Here is a 10,467-nt window from a genome sequence, read left to right as displayed (position 1 = left end):
GTAGGAGCACATATTGTGTGCCAGCATCATACTAAGTCCAATAGAGAATCCAATGACATTAAATGGGGTCCCTGCCCTCCAGGCAATGGATAGAATTAAGAGGACGAAGCATCCACACACACACACACACACACACACACACACACGTACACATTCGTATGATTGAAATGTTAAATGGTGAGACACAGTCCTCAGAGGTCACATCCCACTGGGGGAAACTCTGGAGGTGATGAAACCCCAGAGATTACTTCATACCCACAAATGCCTCCCTTTCCTACACAGGCTTTCCCTCCCAGGCTGCCAGGAAAGCCACCCCCGGGAGTGAAGGTCAGGCCCCGCTCGCTCCGGACCCAGTGCCACCAGCAGCCCCTATGGGCCCAGTACCCTCTCCTCCCAACAACAAGCATCCCTCCCGGAGGAGCGGGTGGTCCACGTGCAAGTGGGGAGCCTCAGCTGCCGCCGCCCCCACGGTCATATCAGTAAACAGCACCACCGCAATCAATTTGGCTTTTTTGAAGAAGACAAAACCATAGAGGAAAACCATTAGAAGAGGTAATAAACGCCCTTCTCGTACAGTTAATAGAGAGCCTCCTGGATGGAACAAGCCCAGCTGTTGCTGCTGAAAATTTACTTCTGTTTTCAAGTTCCAATAGAGACTAAAATATTATCTTCGCGGGAATTGATTTTACGTCTCCCAAACACATATGCCACCTTAATTGTGATTTGTGTGATAGTTCAGCTGCTGAAAGCTTTCGTTTATCTCTACCTGGTTAAACAACTTTAAATAATAACAAGTCAATATATCTGTCTATTGACCAGGGCTCCTCTCACATCCCCAGAGCATATGCCGCGCAAGAAGAAAAAGGCGTTTAACCCTTCTCAGCCCCAGATCCTGACTCACATCCATTTCCCTGGGCTTGGTTTTAATGGGCAGATAAGTTGCTCAAAAAATGAAATGAAGAGAAACGTGCAGGGCCTTCTCTGATGTACTTTATCCTGCAGAGGCTGTTTTGTTGTTTGTTTTGGCTTACTTTGGCCTCAATACATTCTTGAAAGGGAAAAAAGTCTGATCTCTGTCAAGTTCTTCTGCACTCAATTTCCTCATTCACTTTAGTTACAGGAACTTTGCTTTTGGATGGAGATTGAGAAAAGAATATTCAAGATGGCAGCTTGCTTTGAAAGGTCCACATGAACAAAATATCCACGGGCTCTCCATAATGTTTCTTAGGAGACATACCTTTTTTTTCTAGCAGGCTTAATGTTACGTTAAGTGTGGCAGGGAGAGAGGCGAGGGCAAAGGGGGTTATTTTATTCGCACGAATGTAAGCCTAGAGTGCTTTGGAGAGGGAACATTTTGGTGGTAATAATAATGGCCATGGGGTAAAGTTTGGGGATTTTGTTTTTTTTTTTTTTTTTTTTTTTTTTTTTTTTGCGGTATGCGGGCCTCTCACTGTTGTGGCCTCTCCCATTGCGGAGCACAGGCTCCGGACGCGCAGGCCTAGTGGCCATGGCTCACGGGCTTAGTTGCTCCGCGGCATGTGGGATCTTCCCGGACCAGGGCACGAACCCGTGTCTCCTGCATCGGCAGGCGGATTCTCAACCGCTGCGCCACCAGGGAAGCCCTGTTTGTTTGTTTTTTGATGAACGAAACCATTCATCAGCCTGTAGGAAGCCTAACAGGCCAGGAACTCAAGAGTTCATGTGGCCCCTACCCAGTCCTGGCCCATGAGGCAGAGAGGGTGCTGGCCAGCAAGGGGCTGCCCCCTTGGCAAGGGTGAGTGCACCCTCCTCTGTCCAGTGGGGCCCGCTCCTGCAGTGAATTTTCCCGCCGTGTCAGGGCTCAGTAATGCAGATAAGGGTTGGGGGGTCTGTCTCCTCCCACGCTACCCCCTGGTTTAACCAGAGGCAAGCAGAGGGCACTGCCTGCTCTGATCGCCCGCGGTCCCTCCGTGGGACTGGCGGGCGGCTGCACCTAGCTCCCTCCCCGCCTCCGCGTCGACCTTGCTTCTGTATCGCCAGCAAAGAGGGTGTGTCTGTGGGAGGTGAAGAGGCCTCACGTGACTGCATCTGGCCACAGGGTAGAAGCTGCCTGGGGTCAGCGCAGCTCAGGGCACAGAGGGGACCAGCGTGCAGTCCCCGTTGCTGGAAGAAAGGAAGGTAAATCAAAGAACACATCCACATTTATTTAGGCTGCCAAGGCAATGGGAGTGAGCCGGAGGGGCTGCTGCTATTGTGGGTGAGTTCAGGATTCGTTCATACGTTAAGCGTTTTTTTCACGTTTTCCCAAACTTTATTTCAGAGCTTTGTTTTCTAATTGATAGCATCTGAATCCATTTAAAATGTACTTCTCCCTGCCATGTCCTCCCTTTCTTTGCTCCCTCCCATTTCTCCCAGAAAGCTCCATGGACACAGGGTAAATAATAATGTCAAGAATAATAATACTCATGACTGAGAGATTCCTTATGGCCAGTGGGCTGTGAAGATGGGGAGGTATCGTTAGTTGCTAACTGAGAAAACACTTCCCTTGGGCTTGTATTCACCTGACGACCAGCATTTCTTAACTCTTTCCTGTTTGTTCTCCTTATGTTTTCCTGCGGGGCGCGAAAGGTGTATTCATTATCTGTATATTCTCAGCTGTGAATGACTGACTGACTGATGCAATGAATGAATCTATCTATTTTTATTCCGTAGCCTTTTCACTTGGGTGTGTGAACGTCCCGCTCTCACGCTGACGTTGACGTGGCATCTGCGCCGGGACGTTCTAGCCGCCGTCGTGAGAGTGACTCTGTTCCGCCTCCAGTGTCACGGCCCCCGTGTCTGCACATCCTTGTGATGCCCTGAGTGTGTGTTTCATAAACAACATTATAGCAGTAAAAGCTGCCCATTCCCACCTTCCGACACACCATCGACTCTTGTCTTATTTTTTGAGTTTCTATTTCTCTCCAAATCTTGTCCTCATACAAAGGCAATTTTACAGAGATGTAAGCAGAGCAAAGATACAACTCTGTGTTACAGCCACCAGGATGCAAGTTGGTATCCTCTCCAGATTGTTAGTCAGGCAGCAGGGGCCAGGGGGCAGCACTTTGCTTAGCATATAATAGGCACGAAACTAATATGCGTCGACTGACCTATCAAAGGAACAGAAGTGCTGCTTGCCTCCCGGACAGGAGTGGATATTCTCACATGGAGTCTACGGCTGCAACCAGAGGAACCTCAGTAACCCTAGCCTTCGTTTTCTAATCTAAATAGACTATCTACCCCTTTAAACCATCCACATTCCTTGTGACTGGTTCCAAGGGGCGGGGGGGTGGGGGGAGGAGGGGCCATGGGGAGAGGCCAGGAAGGTCCCAGGAGGGGGCAACCAACACCTGACTCCAGGTCAACCCCATTATGATCCAGTAACTTGTTTTTCAGGTGGAGAAACTGAAATCCAGAGGGAAAAAAAATTGCCCAGTTAAACAAAGGGAGGCAAACCCGCTGACACCCTGCGCCCACGCTCCCTGAGTTCCAGCCTGGGGCCCTTCCCTCAGACCTGCCCCCTTGCAGATATCCCGGGCCGGGTAAAACCCTGCTCTCCTCTGGTGGATGCACCAGCTCACCTGTCCACCGCACAGCCCCAGGAGGAACCCCGGAGACGCTGGGAGCGGGCCCAGGGCCAGAGGCTCCTCTGCAGCAGGAAAGGCAGAAGGGAACGCGTCACCCGCTCTGGGCCTGGAGACCCGCTTGGCTATTTGGTCCTGGGACTGAAGGAGCGGTTTGCCAATTTTGGCAGAGGGGGAGCAATGCACGCTCCTGGCTCAGGGCTCCGCGGCCTTGGGGCCACCCCTAACCTGTGGGCCCGGGAGTGGCTCCAGATCTCCCTGTGTGCACGGGGGGGGGGCACTGGTGACCCATCAAGCTGCTGGGGAGACAGTTGCACCCACTCCCCAGGTAGCAGAGATGCTGCACTGCAGGCAAATGCCACCGCCTTCAGGAAGCCCGCCTCGTCTGACCAGCCCCTCTCCGCGCTCCCTCCCAATCCCGCGTCCCCCGGCGTGCTGGCCAGCTGGCCCTTGAGCTGCACGTGGTTCTCGCTGCTTCCTGAAGACTCCCCAGGTCGTTCTCTTTCTTCTTTTCCCTGAAGCTCCTTCGTGCAAAGGCCCTGGTGGTGCGGCCAGCGGGCCGTGTCCGCAGAGGGGTCTCCGGGGAGGCTGGGGTGAGGGGAGCATCACAGGCCCTGCTCAGGCCCTACCATCCTCCACTGCTGGGTAACCTCAGGCAAGTTGGTTCACCTCTCTGAGCCTCGGTTTCCCTCTCTGTGGAATTCAGAATCACAGCCTTGGCACGTGGCGGTTTTGAGAATTAACAAATGTCGATTTTGTTTAAGTGCCTGCCTGGCAAGGTGCCGGAGCACAGAGGGCACTGATAACTGTCCCCAGATCCAAGTACTGTCGGGACTGTGCCCTCACTGGCCACCGGTTTCCGGGCCGTTTATGTATAAGCCTCCTGTGCGGGGCACTGGTCAAGCAACCTAAGTAAGACACAGCTTCCGCTCTCAGGAAGCCCAGGGACAGGCGGGCGTGGGGAGATCAGCGTAAGGGGGCCGCACTCAGCCCAGTGCTGGGGGAACACGGGAGGGGCCCAGCCCACCCTGAAGAGGCAGCAGGAACAGAAAGGGAAGAGTGTAAGGACTGCTTCTCCCGCACCTGAGGCAGCCGAGATGCAGGTAAGGAACACGTGGCCACATCCCAACCTGCAGAGCACTCCTGACACTGGAAGTAAAAGAAACCAGCGCTGGACATCCTGCCCCCTCTGGCTCTAAACACTGTCACCCCGAGGGTCTCCCTTATATTTGTGAAGTGAGACAGCCGTACCACCCACAGGGCCGTGGAGGAAATTTAAAGGAGAGATGATATGGGGCTTCCCCGGTGGCGCAGCGGTTGAGAGTCCGCCTGCCGATGCAGGGGACGCGGGTTCGTGCCCCGGTCCGGGAGGATCCCACGTGCCGCGGAGCGGCTGGGCCCGTGAGCCGTGGCCGCTGCGCCTGCGTGTCCGGAGCCTGTGCTCCGCAACGGGAGGGGCCACAACAGTGAGAGGCCCGCGTACTGCAAACAAACAAACAAAAATAATTAAAAAATAAAAAAGATAACGGAGAGATGATAGATGGCCATATTCTCCACACATAAGTGAGAATAAATGTCTCTGAGTTTCCTTGCCCCTCCCTAAGGCTGACCACAGCTCACGGCCCTGACGTCTCCTTGGGTTTCCCCTTCTTGGGGGGGGTCCCTCAAGTTTCACCTGCCTCCACTTTTCCTCCAAATTCCTCAAAATAATTTAAAAAATTTAACGTCATTCCTGAGACTGGAGCACAAAAAAGGCAAGGGATGAGTTCACGGAAGATATGTAATGACCCGGGTGTTTTTTCTTTCTGCGTTTGCATTTTAAAAAGAGGGGCTCGTCCTAGACTCCATACGTATGTGTTAGCACACAGTATTTGTTTTTCTCCTTCTGACTTACCTCATTCTGTATGACAGACTCCAGGTCCATCCACCTCACTACGAATAACTCAGTTTCATTTCTTTTTACTGCTGAGTAATATTCCATTGTATATACATGCCACATCTTCTTTATCCATTCATCTGTTGATGGACACTTAGGTTGCTTCCATGTCCTGGCTATGTAAATAGAGCTGCAGGGAACATTTTGGTACATGACTCTTTTTGAATTATGGTTTTCTCAGGGTATATGCCCAGTAGTACAGAGACCTACTAGAGCATGGCCTTGACAATATGGGGAGGGGGAAGGGTAGGCTGTGAGGAAGTGAGAGAGTGGCGTGGACATATATACACTACGAAATGCAGGGTGGATAGCTAGTGGGAAGCAGCCGCATAGCACAGGGAGATCAGCTCGGTGCTTTGTGACCACCTAGAGGGCTGGGATAGGGAGGGTGGGAGGGAGACGCAAGAGGGAAGAGATATGGGAACATATGTATATGTATAACTGATTCACTTTGTTGTAAAGCAGAAACTAACACACCATTGTAAAGCAATTATACTCCAATAAAGATGTTAAAAAAAAAAATGGGCTCGGCTAAACTTGTGAGTTTATCAGGGGTAGAAGGTACCCCCAGATCATGTTGCTCTGGGAGTGTGGGGGTTTCTATCACCCTTTCCATCATGAGAAGAAAGCCGATCAATTATTTGGATCCTCACATCTAAGCGGAAGCTTGCCTAGTCTTTATGTTGAATCTCAAGAAGCTTTAATGCACATGTGGAAAACTTCCTGTCTTCTCTCTGACCTCCTTTGCCTCCAGGGGACACTCCTGCTGTGTTTAATTTTGAAGAGAAAAACAGCACTCAGACTCTAACTTGACATGCGTGACCTCTAATCGTTTTTCTTTCCGACCCAGATGGACTTCTTAGTTTGTTGAACTGTGCGACTCCACCCTTCTTTTGATGTGACCCCTGTGGGCCAAGGGTCTTCCCCTGTCCCCTTCCCCAAACTTAGGAAATGTACTCTTCCTGTAGAACACGCTTCAATTTATTTTGAGGGGCTTTTCCTTACCCTGCGGTTGACCCTGGTGAACTTGAAATGAATGCATTGACCTCTGTCTGACCCCATCCCTCACGACCCATGTGCTTTTCATGCTCCTGGAATTTGAAGAAGTAGAGCGTAACGTAACACGTTTATGGTTTTATTCCATCAGCCATTCATAGCCACGTGGACTCTTGTGATTCCAAAGTAAATTCTGTTGCCTAAAAATCACCTGAGCTGCAGAGAGCCAGGGGCTGTCAAAGGCAGCTCCGACAGCTTCCTTGTTCTCAGTCCTCCCTAGGTCTCCCCACGGAACAGAATCCTCTCAAAACAGTCGCCTCTCTTCCACGCATTCCCACTTGTGACTGGATTCACCTCCTTTCCTGCTTCCTCTCTACAAATCAGCTCTCCTGGTCATGCTTTCTATCATTCGTGCTCCTCTGAAATCGCCCCTTTAGGGTGCTGGGAGAAAAGGGACTACTTTTCTTGTTTATACGTATCATCACCATCTGTGGTAGATGGAAACGTGGTCCTCCAAGCCACATAAATGATGCCCACCCCCTTAGTCCTGCAATCTGTAAATCTACCCTTATATAGAAACAGAAAAAAAAACAAAAACAAACAAACAAAAACAAAAGCAAAACAGGAGCAGATCTTTACAGTTAAGAATCTCGAGATGGGAAGATTATACTGGATTATCCAGTGGACTCTAAATGCCATCACATGTGTCCTTATGAGAAAGAGGCAGAGGAACATTTGATACATACATAGAAGGCATGTGAAGACAGAACAGACAAGGATTTGAAGATGTCAGCTTTGCAGATTGCAGTGATGCAGCTGCAAACCAAGGAAACTGACCTCCACCAGGGGCTGGAAGGGGCGAGGAAGGCATTATCCCCTAGAGTCTGTGGAAGGAGCAAGGCCCTGACAATACCTTGATTTCAGCCCAGGGATACTGAAGTCTGACTTCTGGCCTCCGGAGTTGTAAGAGAATAACTATGTGCTATTTTAAGTGGCCAAGTGTGTGATAGTTTGTTATAGCAAACACAGGAAATCAATCCAGCATCTATGACTTCTTTTCGGACAATTGGATATCCTCCCCAATACTAACTGCCTCTTTATTTATTCATTTACTTTTCTTTTCCATGACGGTTTATTATAGGATAATGAATATAGACTCACGGCCTCTTTCGAGTCTCACTGCAACCCCGCAGCATCCACATCAGGGTCATCACCACCACACCCATCACTGTGAACCTCTGAGCCTGCGATGTCACCCTAGGTGTGTGTATATGACCTCAGAGATTTCTAGTCCATGCTGTACTGAACTATGAAGCCATCTTCTACTTCAAACACAGAAAACACTACAGAAAATATATATTTTTAAAGAAATCAAATATGTAGTGAAGCTTGCAAATCAAAAAGGGACTAACTCCATTTTCCAGAGGAAAGATGGAACATGTGGTAGAAAGAAGGTTGTGAGACCACAGGACGTGTGAAGGAAGATGACCAGGACGTACACCTGAGGGACCTAATGTCTCTGTGGGATGGCCGATGGTTGCCAGAGTCCCATGCGGGGGTTGGGAGTGGGGGAAGGGCATGGCTGAAAGAGCCAGGAGCCTGGAAAACGTGTCTGAAGAAAACAGGGGAGGGGCTTCCCTGGTGGCGCAGTGGTTAAGATCCACCTGCCATTGCAGGGGACACGGGTTCGAGCCCCGGTCCGGGAAGATCCCACATGCCTACAGAGCAACTAAGCCCGTGCGCCACAACTACCGAGCCTGTGCTCTAGAGCCCGCGTGCCACAACTACTGAGCCCGCGTGCCACAACTACTGAAGCCCACGTGCTAGACCCCGTGCTCTGCAACAAGAGAAACCACAGCAATGAGAAGCCCACACACTGCAACAGAGAGTAGCCCCCACTCGCTGCAACTAGAGAAAGCCCAGCGCAGCAACGAAGACCCAACTCAGTCAAAAAAAAAAAAAACAAAAAAAAAGAAAGCAGGGAAGCAATACCTCCAGCTGGACCCCCGGGGCAAAAATTATTCAACTACAGAACTCAGAGATGCTAGTCTGCACTTAAGATGGATGTAGACCGCAAATGTTTGCATTACATAGAATTGGTTTGGAACATGCAAAATTAATAACAATTTGACAGAGGCAACTAGGAAACCAGCTCTTCTGGATGCTTCCACGGTCCACAGAACACACAAACCCCGCAGAAGAAAATGTCTGGGAAAATGAGCTCACGATCCAAACTGCTAAAATATATACGGAAATCCAATATCACAATATTTAAAATTTAAAAACACAACAATTGGGAGAAACCTGAAATTCCTAAAGTAAGAAAAGACTATAAGCACACACAAAAAAACAGAGGCTTAAGTGAATAAATAAATCTAAAGATGAACGTATGTGTGAGCATTTATGGTAAAGAGCACTGAAGTCATTTTATTGACTCACCTATTCCTTCAACAGATATATATTAAATACCAACAATGAGACAAGTACTCTCTTAAGAGCTGGGATGCAATGATAAATAACATGTTGTCTCAGCTTTGTGGACCTCATTTTCTAGTGGGAAAGGCAAAAATATTAAAGTTAACATGTAATAAGTTGTCAGTTAGTGATAAGTGCTATGAAGAAATATAAAGTAGCCTAAAGGAGATAGACCTTTAGACATCAGCGGAGAGCTGAATGTTGTGAAGGAACAAGCTATAAACGTCCTAGAAAAGAGCATTCCAGACAGCTGAAGTAGCAGGGGCCAAGGTCCTGGGGTAAGCTTGTGCTTGGATGTTGAAGACGTAGCAAGGACATCAAGCTAGATCTGAATAAGGAAGCTGGGGAGTTGGCAAGTGAAATCAGAGAGGTAGCCGGAGGCCTGCTCATGTAGACCTTGTAAGCCTGATAAAAAAATTTTTTATTGTCTTTTTTCCCCTAAGTGAGTCGGGAAAATCACTGGAAGCTTGTGAACTAGGAAAAACAGGATGTGATTTATGTATTTTTAAAGTAATATTCCTGGTTGCTGTGTGAAGAGGAGATTAGAAGAGGGAAAGAAGAGAGGCCTGACGGAAGACTGTGGCAGTCATGCTGGCTAGACATTTGGGTAGCTTCTCTCAGGTGCTTTCCATGGAGAGCATGAGAAACATCTGGGTCTAGGATTTGTTTTCAAGTGAACGCCAATAGCATTTGTGTTGATAGGAGAGTACGGCAGAGAAAGAGAAAGCAAGGAATCCAGGATGCCTCCCATTTCCTTCCTGAACAAGTAGAAGAAAGGGGTGCACTGCATGGGGTGTAGGTGGAAGAGTGGCGGTGTGGGTGTCCCTGTGTGTGTTCACGTGTGTGTCCGTGTATGTGTCCCTATGTGTCCATGTGTATCTGTGTCCATGGATGTGTCCGTGTGTGTGTGTGCCTCTGTGTGTGTGTCCATGTGTGTATGTGTCTGTGTGTGTGCTCATGTGTGTGTGCTTGTGTATGTGTCCGTGTGTGTGTCCACATGTGTCTCTGTGTGTGTGTCCACGTGTATGTGTCTGTGTGTGTGCTCATCTGTGTGTCCATGTGCATGTGTCCGTGTGTGTGTCTCTGTGTGTCTCTGTGTGCATGTGTCCGTGTGTGTCTCTGTGTGTGTCCACGTGCACGCGTCCGTGTGTGTGCGTGACACCTTTGAGGTTTCTCTCTGCTGTCCAGGTGTCAAATACTTGAACACATCACTCAGGGGAGAAGTTGGAATGGAAGACACGGATTTGGCATCCATCAGGATATATAGGTGGGATTTAAAGCCAGCGGCTGGAAAAATCACCTGGGAAGAAATTATAGGTGGAGAAGAGGAGAGGTCTGAAACCCAATATGTGAAGATGAGAAACAGGAGCGCAGTCAGTGAAAGAATGAAAAAGTGCTTCACGGAGGCAGGAAGGGAAAGGAGAGGCAACACCTGGATACCAAAGAAAAAATATATTT

This window comes from Kogia breviceps, chromosome 7 (assembly GCF_026419965.1).
Source record: "Kogia breviceps isolate mKogBre1 chromosome 7, mKogBre1 haplotype 1, whole genome shotgun sequence".
Taxonomy (NCBI): domain Eukaryota; kingdom Metazoa; phylum Chordata; class Mammalia; order Artiodactyla; family Physeteridae; genus Kogia; species Kogia breviceps.
Note: the sequence above shows the minus strand (reverse complement) of the source record.